Here is an 11,510-nt window from a genome sequence, read left to right as displayed (position 1 = left end):
GGCAAAGTAATGTCTCTGCTTTTGAATATGCTATCTAGGTTGGTCATAACTTTCCTTCCAAGGAGTAAGTATCTTTTAATTTCACGGCTGCAGTCACCATCTGCAGTGATTTTGGAGCCCAGAAAAATAAAGTCTGACGCTGTTTCCACTGTTTCCCCATCTATTTCCCATGAAGTGATGGAAGCAGATGCCATGATCTTAGTCTTCTGAATGTTGAGCTTTAAGCCAACTTTTTCACTCTCCTCTTCCACTTTCATCAAGAGGCTTTTTAGTTCCTCTTCACTTTCTGCCATAAGGGTGGTGTCATCTGCATATCTGAGGTTATTGATATTTCTCCTGGCAATCCTGATTCCAGGTTGTGCTTCTTCCAGCCCAGTGTTTCTCATGATATATTCTGCATAGAAGTTAAATAAGCAGGGTGACAATATACAGCCTTGACGAACTCCTTTTCCTATTTGGAACCAGTCTGTTGTTCCATGTCCAGTTCTAACTGTTGCTTCCTGACCTGCATACAGGTTTCTCAAGAGGCAGGTCAGATGGTCTGATATTCCCATCTCTTTCAGAATTTCCCACAGTTTATTGTGATCCACACAGTCAAAGGTTTGGCATAGTCAATAAATCAGAAATAGATGTTTTTCTGGAACTCTCTTGCTTTTTCCATGATCCAGCAGATGTTGGCAATTTGATCTCTGGTTCCTCTGCCTTTAAAACCAGCTTGAACATCAGGAAGTTCACGGTTCACATATTGCTGAAGCCTGGCTTGGAGAATTTTGAGCATTACTTTACTAGCGTGTGACATGAGTGTAATTGTGTGGTAGTTTGAGCATTCTTTGGCATTGCCTTTCTTTGGGATTGGAAGAAAACTGACCTTTTCCAGTCCTGTGGCCACTGCTGTTTTCCCCATTTGCTGGCATATTGAGTGCAGCACTTTCACAGCATCATCTTTCAGGATTTGAAATAGCTCAGCTGGAATTCCATCACCTCCACTAGCTTTGTTCGTAGTGATGCTTTCTAAGGCCCACTTGACTTCACATTCCAGAATGTCTGGCTCTAGGTGAGTAATCACACCATTCTGATTATCTGGGTCATGAAGCTCTTTTTTTGCACAGTTCTTCTGTGTATTCTTGCCACCTCTTCTTAATACCTTCTGCTTCTATTAGGTCCATACCATTTCTGTCCTTTATCAAGCCCATCTTTGCATGAAATGTTCCCTTGGTATCTCTAATTTTCTTGATATGCATTATCCAATTTCATCCTAACAATAGTTCCAAGAGAAAGAAGATAGTTATCATCATTCCCATTATAGATAAGAATCTGGAAACTTATCGGGATAAGGAGCTTACAAAAGGTTATGAAATTGGTGAATGGTAGAGCTGGGATTCAAACCCACAACTGTTTTCTTCTTAAAACAGATGTCATCCAGGAAAATAGAGGTGGGATGGATTTTAGCGAGGAGGAGGGAGCTGCAATAGAATCATGTAACAGAGTCTGTCCTGCTTCCGCCGGAGCACTTTGTGGATAGCAAAGCATTAACACTCGAAATGCGTTGGTCCTCATTATTCCTACTGCATTATTTTTAGAGTCAAATCTTCCCCAAGGGACATTTGAAGTTCTCTGAATTCCGCAGGCAAGCCTGTGGAGGACTTCCATTATTAGAGCATTGCTTCTCCACCCTTCCCAAGCTTTCCTGCACACAGGAATCACCCCAGGGATCTTCTTAAATGCAAATTCTAAGTCTGGAGGGGGACCCAAGATTCTGCATTTTTAATAAGTACCCCCCAGGAATCAAAGCCGGGTCCCCTGCATTGCAGGCAATTCTTTATCAGCTGAGCCACAAGGGAAGCCCTGCTAACTCACAGACCACAGTTTTTCTAGCAAGGTATTAAAGCTCTCAGAGCTCACGGCTGGGGGTGGGGGGTGGGTCTATCCCCCATCCTCCCATGCAAAGTGCCCTCTTAGGCTCTAAATCAAGGTGTGGTCCACGCAGCAGGGTGGGCAGCCTCCCTGCCTGAGGGGAAATGGGCAAGACCACATAGGGTTGAAAGCCCAGCTTCAGCTGGGAGTTTCAGCTCTGTCCTAATAAGAGGGTGGGGAGCCTGCTGGCTCATCCATCCCCACCAGCAATTAGCCAGAGGCAAGCTGGTCTGAGGAGCCATTAACATTTACAAGTCACTCCAATAGCCCTTCCCACACTCACTCAAGGGCACCACAAACTGTGTTATTGAGGGTAATGAAAAAGCCTATAAAATGAGCAGTTAAATGGCACTTACTCAGGGCCTGGGAGCTCATTTGGGCATGGACGTCTCCCTCCCCTTGGCTTAGTTCCTCGGTTGTTTTCCTGTCTGGCTGTCCTGGTGCTGGGCTGGCGCACACTGAGCAGCTAGGCACATCTTCTCGGGGGTCACCTCCTTCTACCCAGGTTGATAGAGGAGGTTGCTGCACCTCAGACAAGTTAAGCAGGTGATAACTCAGAGTCAACCACATGCCTGTGTCCAAATTCTGATCTGGAAACGGCCTGGGGAATGTGGGGAGAGAGGATATCTGTGAATTTCCTGAAATTGTATACAAAGCTGTGCGTGGGTGTGTGCATATAGCCTTTTTGTGTGTGGAGAGAATAACTATATTTCCTCAGCTTCTCAAAGGCCCCTGTGATTCTCCCAGAAGGTAACAGCTCCCTGGCTAGATCCTTCACCTGAAAAAGAAGTGCCCTGGGGCAGTGGTTCTCAGTCATTTTTAGGTTTTAATGTCAAAATTTTCAACCATCCCCTCATGAGATAGTTGGGGTTTCAGAATCTATTACTTGAAAAACACATAACAACAAAAGGAACTCTGAATTCAGGCCTGTTTTCAAGTGAATCTGTATTTTAATCATTATACAGTCTTCCCTCCACAGCCATGGGGGACAGGTCCCAGGACCCAGCCCAGACACCAAAATCTGCTGATGTTCAAGTCTCTTATATAAAAAGTCTAGCATTTGCATATAACCTACAATATACTTTATCCCTTGATTACTTATAATACCTAATACAATGTAAATACTATGTAAATAATTGTAAATATAATGTAAATACCATGTAAATAGTTGCCAAAGTGCAGTAAATTCAAGTTCAGCTTTTTGGAACTTTCTGGACTTTTGTTTTTTAAATATTTTCAATCCATGGTTCATTGAATCCATGGATTCAGAACCCTGCAGATACAACGCACCAATTATACCAGCATCAGCATGGTTTTGGTAAATAGGTAAGTGAATGTGGCAAATATTGCTCTTTTCCTTCACCCTCTATTCCCAACCAGTATACTTTAATTGGGCAGGAATGAGTCTCAATGTCAAAGATCCCTCTCTCTAGCCCAAATCACGCCACAGAGTTGTACACCTATAAAAAGCACAGGAGGACAACCCCTGTCTTAATCACAAGAAGCCTCAACAGCCCCAGCTGTGTTTGGAGGCAAAATGCAGTGGTATAACCATTGGCCAATCAATTCAGCTTATCAGTCTATAAAGTGGGGATGAGAATAGTATTTACCACATAAAGAGTGCTGTAAGGATGAAAGAGATGATGTGCATAAAACATTGCTACCATAAATTAAGCACTTTCAAGGTTCAGGCCACTTTACATTATCTCATTTAATAGTAAGGTTTTGAAGGTTTAAGTAGCTTGTTCAAAGTCCCCAGAAGAGCTGTGATTTGAGTCAGGTCTGTCCAGAATCTAAATCCATAGGTGATATGCATTCTACTCTCTGAACCCTGAATGCCACCATATAGCCAGGCTAGACACACATAAGTCACTTAGATATTTGTTCATTGAAATCGGTCTAAGTTTCTAACCTAATCTAAACACGAAGAACTAGCTGGAGGCCTTCTATGAATACTGGCTTGAGGCACACACACTGTGGGCTGCTAACAATGTGCTGTTTTCAGTAAAAAATCTGGGGATGGCGTCCAATCTTGCAAACTCTGTCTTAAACTAGTTGATATGGCTGTGATTTCACCTCTCTGAGCTCAGCTGCAATAGAAGAGTATCAATAGCTGCCTTGTGTGCCTCTCAGAGCTGGCTATAAGGAGTGAGTGAGATCACTTACATGAACCTGTCTGACATTGTAGTCATGGTACATACCAAGGTTTTCTCATCATTGGTATCACAGTCATAGTGACAGGTAGAAAAGACCCAAGAGAACTCCAGATAATTCTGCTTTGGAGGAAAGAGCATGGGACAAGAAGGAGCTGGGGCTATGGAACGACTTTTTGTCTTCAATGAAAATCTAAAATTAACTGATTTTAGGTCTTAAGGCTACTGTGGGAGAAAGAAAAAAGAAGTGACTAAAATATTGGCCTTTCCAAATTCATCTTGTAGGAAGAATTAAAAGTGATTTAAATAATATATTTACCAACATTTACCTTTAACCATCAAACTGACCTAGTTTTCCTTACAGCATTTGTAGTCTAGCATAGAGAATAGACTTTTAGACACAATGGGGGAAGGAAAGGGAGAGACAAATTTTCAAAAGCAGAGACATTACTTTGCCAACAAAGGTTCGTCTAGTCAAGGCTATGGTTTTTCCTGTGGTCATGTATGGATGTGAGAGTTGGACTGTGAAGAAGGCTGAGCACCGAAGAATTGATGCTTTTGAACTGTGGTGTTGGAGAAGACTCTTGAGAGTCCCTTGGACTGCAAGAAGATCCAACCAGTCCATTCTGAAGGAGATCAGCCCTGGGATTTCTTTGGAAGGAATGATGCTAAAGCTGAAACTCCAGTACTTTGGCCACCTCATGTGAAGAGTTGACTCATTGGAAAAGACTCTGACGCTGGGAGGGATTGGGGGCAAGAGGAGAAAGGGACGACAGAGGATTAGATGGCTAGATGGCATCACTGACTCGATGGACGTGAGTCTGAGTGAACTCCGGGAGTTGGTGATGGACAGGGAGGCCTGGCGTGCTGCAATTCATGGGGTCGCAAAGAGTTGGACATGACTGAGCGACTGATCTGATCTGATCATATGTAAAATAGATAACCAGTGGGAATTTGCCGTATGATGCAGGAAGCTCAAACCTAGAGCTCTGTGACAACCTAGAGGGGTGGAATGGGGTGGAAGGTGGAAGGAAGGTTCAAGAGGGAGGAGACATATATATAACTATGGTTAATTCATGGTGGGCAGAAATTAATGCAATATTGTAAAGCAATTATCCTCCAATTAAAAATTTTGAAAATAAATTTTTAAAAAGCTCTGAATTGGATTTATACAGTTCAAGAGGTAACGGAGATAAGTAAATGATTTCCAACAGAAGACATCAGAGTCAGCCTTTTAAGCTGACTGAGCAAAGTCCTCTCCTCCTAAAATGTCCATGACAGCTGGGTAAATGTTCCCAGAGAGAAGAAACAGGAGGCTGAACCCAGGCCAGAAGTCAGCCTCTTGGAACACACACATGTGTCCCCAGGGTTGGCCAGGCCACCAACTCTAGTAATCAGACTGCAAAGATTGCAAAGCCCCTCCCTTGGGAGGCTTCCCCAGCAGGCAGTTACAAAGCAATGTCTTATGAGGAGCTAATGGAATGAACCACTGACTTGCCTGGTAATTCATTTTCCAAGCCATGCTTAGGTATCAGAATAAGCAGATCTGCATCCAATTTGTCCCTCTGTTTTCCAAGCGGCGCTCTCCTTGGAATTAAAGAAGCTATAATTAAAGTACCTTATTTGGGCATGCTGTAATTAGTCACCAATTCAGTGTGCCATCAAATGTAATCCAAATACAAACACCAGGACTGTAGGTGCCAATCCCCTGGTGAGTTCGGGGAACTAGGGAGCCCAGCCTGCCTTTCTCATAAGACCTCTTCACTCCGGAGTGACTCACGTGGTGGGGCCAGTGAGAATGAGCCCCAAGGCAGGCTGTCTTTCCAAAGTTTCCTAAGACTTGTGCATTGGATTTCTAGAGAGCAGATTTTATCTCATTACCACAGAGAGAAACTTGGGGTGAAGGTAGTTTTTCAATCTACACTTCAAAGGGAACAGTGTGGCTTTGTGATTAAACACCAGCTTTGGGGCCACTATTTATCCAATCAACAAATGTTCACTGAGCCCCTGCTGTGTGCAAGCCAGTGGGGATTCAATAAGGAATGAGACAGGATGATCTGCTCTAAACTCCATGAGAGCAGAAACCATGCACTCAAGCTGTGTGACCTTGGATAAATGAGCTGACCTCTCTGAGGCTTAGAGTGTTTACTAATAAAATGGGAATAACAATCTCACAGTGTTGTAGCAAAGATTAAATGTGAGAAAAGACGTAAACATCTACTACTTTTGCCCAGCACAGAGCTGAGCTGCGACTGGAAAGTCTCTCCAGATGAGTCCAGCCCCTGATTCTAATCTGCCCCCACTGACAGCTCTTCTGCACCTCAAAGCAGGGTAAAGATGAAAAAAGGACCTAGAACTATGAGCCAGAGTCACGTGACTGCTCTCTTCCATTTGGAACTCAGCATTTTTCTGTCCCCACTAAAAGGGTGTGGAGTTGGCCGTACAGGTGCAGATGTCTGCTTTGTACTGGAAAAACCTCCACCTGACATTATTTATGTGCATAGCTATGTTCCACTGGACCCTTAGCTCCAGAAATCCCCCTGCCTGTCTTGCTTTTCACTGATTAGGGCATCTCCTGATTCCCCATAGAATTTTGCCCAGTGTCCTGTGCTGCAGGGAATCAAGCCAGGCTGCAGAAATAAGTGGACATCTTCAGCTAGCCGAAGGCAGCATCTCTCCGTGTATTTTCATGCACCTGGGCACCTTTTCCTTTCAGGTTTGTCTAGTCTCCTCCCTACCCCAATACTCAGCCCACTCACTCAGTCCATATTAACTGAGGCACTATGTCACACATTCTCAGGACGGCTTTTACGTACATTATTTCGGTTCCTCCTCAACACATGGCATTGTCAACTGTCGATTGTTTAAACTGAAAAGAAACCTCAGATTCCATCTTTGATTTCTCTGCCTTCAGCCATCACACGCAATCCATCAGCATGTCCTGGGGACTTCACCTTCAAAACATGGTCTGTCCATCTGTCTTCACAATCACAACCAAGTCACCTTGCATTCGCCTCCCAGCCAGGCTCTCTGCTTCTTCTGATCTGTTGTCCACACAGGGGTCAGAGAGATCTTTTAAAAAATGCAAATGAGATCAGGTTACTCTCCTAGTCAAGACACTCCAACAGCTCCCCTCACATTTAGAATCCAGTCCAAACCCCTTGCTCTGACCTCATGTTCCAACGTCCTGCTTGTGCCGCACCCACCCCCCCACACCCCCTTCTGAAGCCCCAGGGCTTCAGGGCTTTTGCATTAGCTGTGGACTCTGCCTAGCACCTACTCCATAGATCTCAGCATGACTAGAAGCTTTCTTAATGTCAGCTCTTCAGAAAAGCCTTTCTTGACCAATATAACCCAAGCTCCTCTCAGCCGTTCTCTATCATATCAGCTTTTTAACTTTAGTATCCCATCAATGTCTGATAATTTCCTGGGCCTGTCTCTCCTGCCTAGAATAGAAGCTCTCTGAAGGAGGTATCTTCTCTGTATTTCACTTCTTAGAGCAGAGTTTGCCACGTTATGGACGCTCAATGTATTTGTTGAGTGAATGAATATTCATAACAATTATCTGTAAAACAAGAATAAACCAAGAAAGGTCAGGTGACTTGTTGTTGCTGTTCAGTTGCTCAGTTGTTTCTGACCCTCTGTGACCCCATGGACTGCAGCACACCAGGCTTGCCTTCATTATCTCCCAGAGTTTGCTCAAACTCATGTTCACTGAATCAGTGATGCCATCCTACCATCTCACCCTCTGTCGCCTCCTTCTCCTCCTGCCCTCAATCTTTCCCAGCATCAGGGTCTTTTCCAATGAGTCAGCTCTTCGCATCAGGTGACCAAAGTTTTGGAGCATCAGCTTCAACATCAGTTCTTCCGGATTGTTTTTTTCAAGTGACTTGAATGATATCCAATGTGCCACAGAGCCTCAACTCAAACCTTAGACTCTGCTACTCTAAAGCGAATGCTTTTTCTACCCTCATAGTCATGATTCATTGCTTTTTCCCTCCCTCTGCCCTCAGCAGTTAATGCAGTCTTACTTGACATTGCATGTTTGTGATAAATGCCTGAACATGACCTCAAGCCTTAGCCTCCTTTTTTCTTCAGAGGTTTATTGATCACACCCCAAATATTTGCATTTTCAGCCCCTGCTGCTTTTTTTTTTCTTTTCCTTTTTTTAAAAAGTATTTATTTATTTATTTAGGCTGTGCCGGGTCTTTGTTGCAGCACATGGGATCTCGATCTTTGTTGCAGCATGTGAGGTCTTTAGTTGCAGCATATGAGCTCAGTTGCAGCATGTGGGATCTAGTTCCCTGACTAGGGATCGAACCCTGGACCTTGCATTAGGAGTTCAGAGTCTCAGCCACTGGACCACCAGGGAAGTCCCCCCTCACTGCTGCTTTTCTAAACTAACACTTATGCGTGCTTAGTCATTGAGCATGTCCAACACTTTGCAACCCCATAGACTGCAGCCTGCCAGGCTTCTCTGCCTGTGGGTTTCTCCAGGCAAGAATACTGGAGTGGGTTCCCATTTCCTCCTCCAGGGGATCTTCCCGAGCCAGGGATCGGACCTGCATCTCCTGCACTGGCAGTTGGATTCTTTACCACTGAGCCACCTCGGAAGCCTCTTCTAAATCAATAGGAAACACTTATTCAAAGCAGATCCAGCCATCATCCTTTATCTTTTATAAGAGATGCCCATCACTCATCAAGCATCTGGCATTTCTGTCCACCATCCCTGCAGAAAAGTGGTGTCAGATGCACTGTAGATTAGAACATGGGTGGGGAATTTCTCTCCAGGAAAGATTCAATGAAAATTGTCACCCAGGACTGGTTGACCAAACTGTCTGGAATGGAGGCACCAAAACAGCTTCAAAGTCCACGAGTGGGGCTGGGAGCTAGAAACGGGGGCCTGATTTGGGGTGAGAGCCTGGTGCCCTTTGCACAGAGAACTCATGAAGGGGAGATGAACATGCCTATGAGGAGTGCCCGATGTTTCTGTAGTGCAGACTGAGTGTGTGACTTGAGACAATCGGCACACGTATACAAACCATACTCACCTTTTCAATGTAGAAATGAATAGCACTGAACTGGGAGTTAGAGTACTTACCTTTGAGCCTTGTCTGCGGTTTGCTTGCTGAAAGGTCCTGAGCAAGTCCTATCCTTCAGAATCTTCATCTCATGTGGTTGTGGGCTCAGCACCCCAACCCTGCTCACCCCAGAGCTTTTGTGGTTGATAGAACAGGATCTGTGCAAGAGAAACCAATTGTTATTGTGATTCTTAAAGTATACCATACATTGCAATTCAACCCATAGGATGCAGAGAACAGGTAGGCAGAGGTGGAGCAGGCAAAGATGGGGACTTTGGATTTTCAACACCATCTCACTGTTTATGACTTTCCATCACTCATCCTCTAAAGGCCCTGGGCCATACCTTCTGCCCCACCCATTCTACAAACTTCCCTTAGCCTCTTCATTCGTCTGGAATCTGGATAATTACAGTACTGTTATTCAGGGGAGAAGACCTCCTTGGGCTGCTGAAATCACAGAGGCCTCTAAGGGAAAGAAATCAATCCAGTATGGAAGCAATGAAAATGGCTCTTCTGCAAAAAGAAAAAATGCGTCTACCCAGAAAGGCCACACAAATCAGGTGCATTTTTCTCAATGACCAAAAAGCTAACCCATCCCATGTGAGACCAAGGCTGACGTCTGTGGAGGCAAACGGGAGAGGACCACCATCATCACACATCTCATCGCCTTAGGAGCTGGGCTAATGATGGATATAAATCCAGGCTTGCATCTGGGTGATTTTCTTGGCATTATACTTCACAGTCCTCGAGTGATTTGGTTGAAAAAGGGCAAGGGCTTACATTATTCATATAGTTATAAAACTAGTAACAGTAACACTTCTGCCCTGACTAACATGTTTAAACCTCTGTGGGAGGTCTGGGCATGCAGTCCTCTGGGCTACCTGCACCTGAGTTTGTGAAGTCATTTGAGCAACTGGTCTTCACGGGGCCAACACCATATTCTCTGCAAAGAAATACCCAGCTTCTCTGCAAAGAAAACACCCAGTGAAGGGCTGTTAAAGCACTCTTTTATGTCAGTCTCATCCTGATGCAAAAAGATGACTCATTGGAAAAGAACTTGATGTTGGGAAAGATTGAAGGCAAAAGAAGAAGAGGGAGGCAGAGGATAAGATGGTTAGGTAGCATCACCAACTCAATGGCATGAACTTGATCAAACTCTGGGAGATAGTGGAGGGGGACAAAGGAGCCTGGTGTGCTGCAGCTCATGGAGTTGCAAAGAGTCAGACACGACTTAGCAATTGAACAACAGTAACAGCCTATTGATAAGTGATGCAATCAGCTAGAAACGCCTGTGGGTGCTCACCAGGGCTCCATACTACTTGAGGGAGCCCCTACAGACCCTTCTCCAGCCAGAGCCAGCATTGTGGCTAGACCAGCCTTTGTGGATCTTATTATGATTGTAAGATACAGCTCAGCAACAACCATCAGGAAACTTTGGAAAGATAAGGTTTTCTAGGCCTGGAGGGTACATGACATGCCCAGGGCCACACAGTGAGGTTGTAGGTAGAGAGAGAAAAAGTGTGGACCTGTGGTCCTACTTTTATTGAAGTCAAAGGTGGGGTGCCTAGGATTTTGTGTGTTCACTCTGTTGGTGAATTTAAAATGTGAGAGTGGGAATTGAAGCACAGGAAGGGAAAAGCAGGTGGTCAAAAGGTCACTTATCTAGGTCTCTAAAAGGGGAACTTCAGAGATGGGGCAGCTTGGCTTTTTATTTAGTTGTATAGATGCAAATATATTTTTTCCAGATGGATGTCTTTGAGTGGTTGCTTAGCAATCAAAGGCTTGATATCAGGCACTTACATTACAATAGAAAAAGCTAATTATTAGGTGTTTACACCACAAGTACACTATATTCAATGCAATTCAACATGTATTTATTGAGTACCTACTAGATGCAGGCTTGATGCTAGGAGGATGATCTTACAGATCTGTGGTCAAGAGTTTGTTCTGTTGCCTATTATACTACCACGGGATCACAATCATGTATGTGACTTAACTTCTCCAAGCCTTAGCTTCTTCATCTGTAAAATGAAGAAAATGATAACATTTAATTCATAGGATTTAGATGTCATTCCAAGAAAAATGTGTATGAAAGTGACTTTAAATAAAAATGCATTAGTTTGTTAAATAACCCCATGTATGTTAGCAGCAGGAGTTGGAAGAGTATATTGATAGGGGAGAAGATAGTCTCTTCCTCAGCTGGCCAGAATGACAGAGTGTCTTGAGAAACCTCCATGATATCAGTAAAATTAAATGCTTCCAATTTCATTCTTTTACATGTAGCTGTCTAGTTTTTCCCAGCACCGCTGATTAAAGAGACTGTCTTTTTATCCATTGTATATTCTTGCCTTCTTTGTCACAG

This window comes from Bubalus kerabau, chromosome 22 (genome assembly GCF_029407905.1).
Source record: "Bubalus kerabau isolate K-KA32 ecotype Philippines breed swamp buffalo chromosome 22, PCC_UOA_SB_1v2, whole genome shotgun sequence".
NCBI classification, from domain to species: domain Eukaryota; kingdom Metazoa; phylum Chordata; class Mammalia; order Artiodactyla; family Bovidae; genus Bubalus; species Bubalus kerabau.
The sequence above is the reverse complement of the archived record's forward strand: the minus strand, read 5'-3'. Positions refer to the sequence as shown.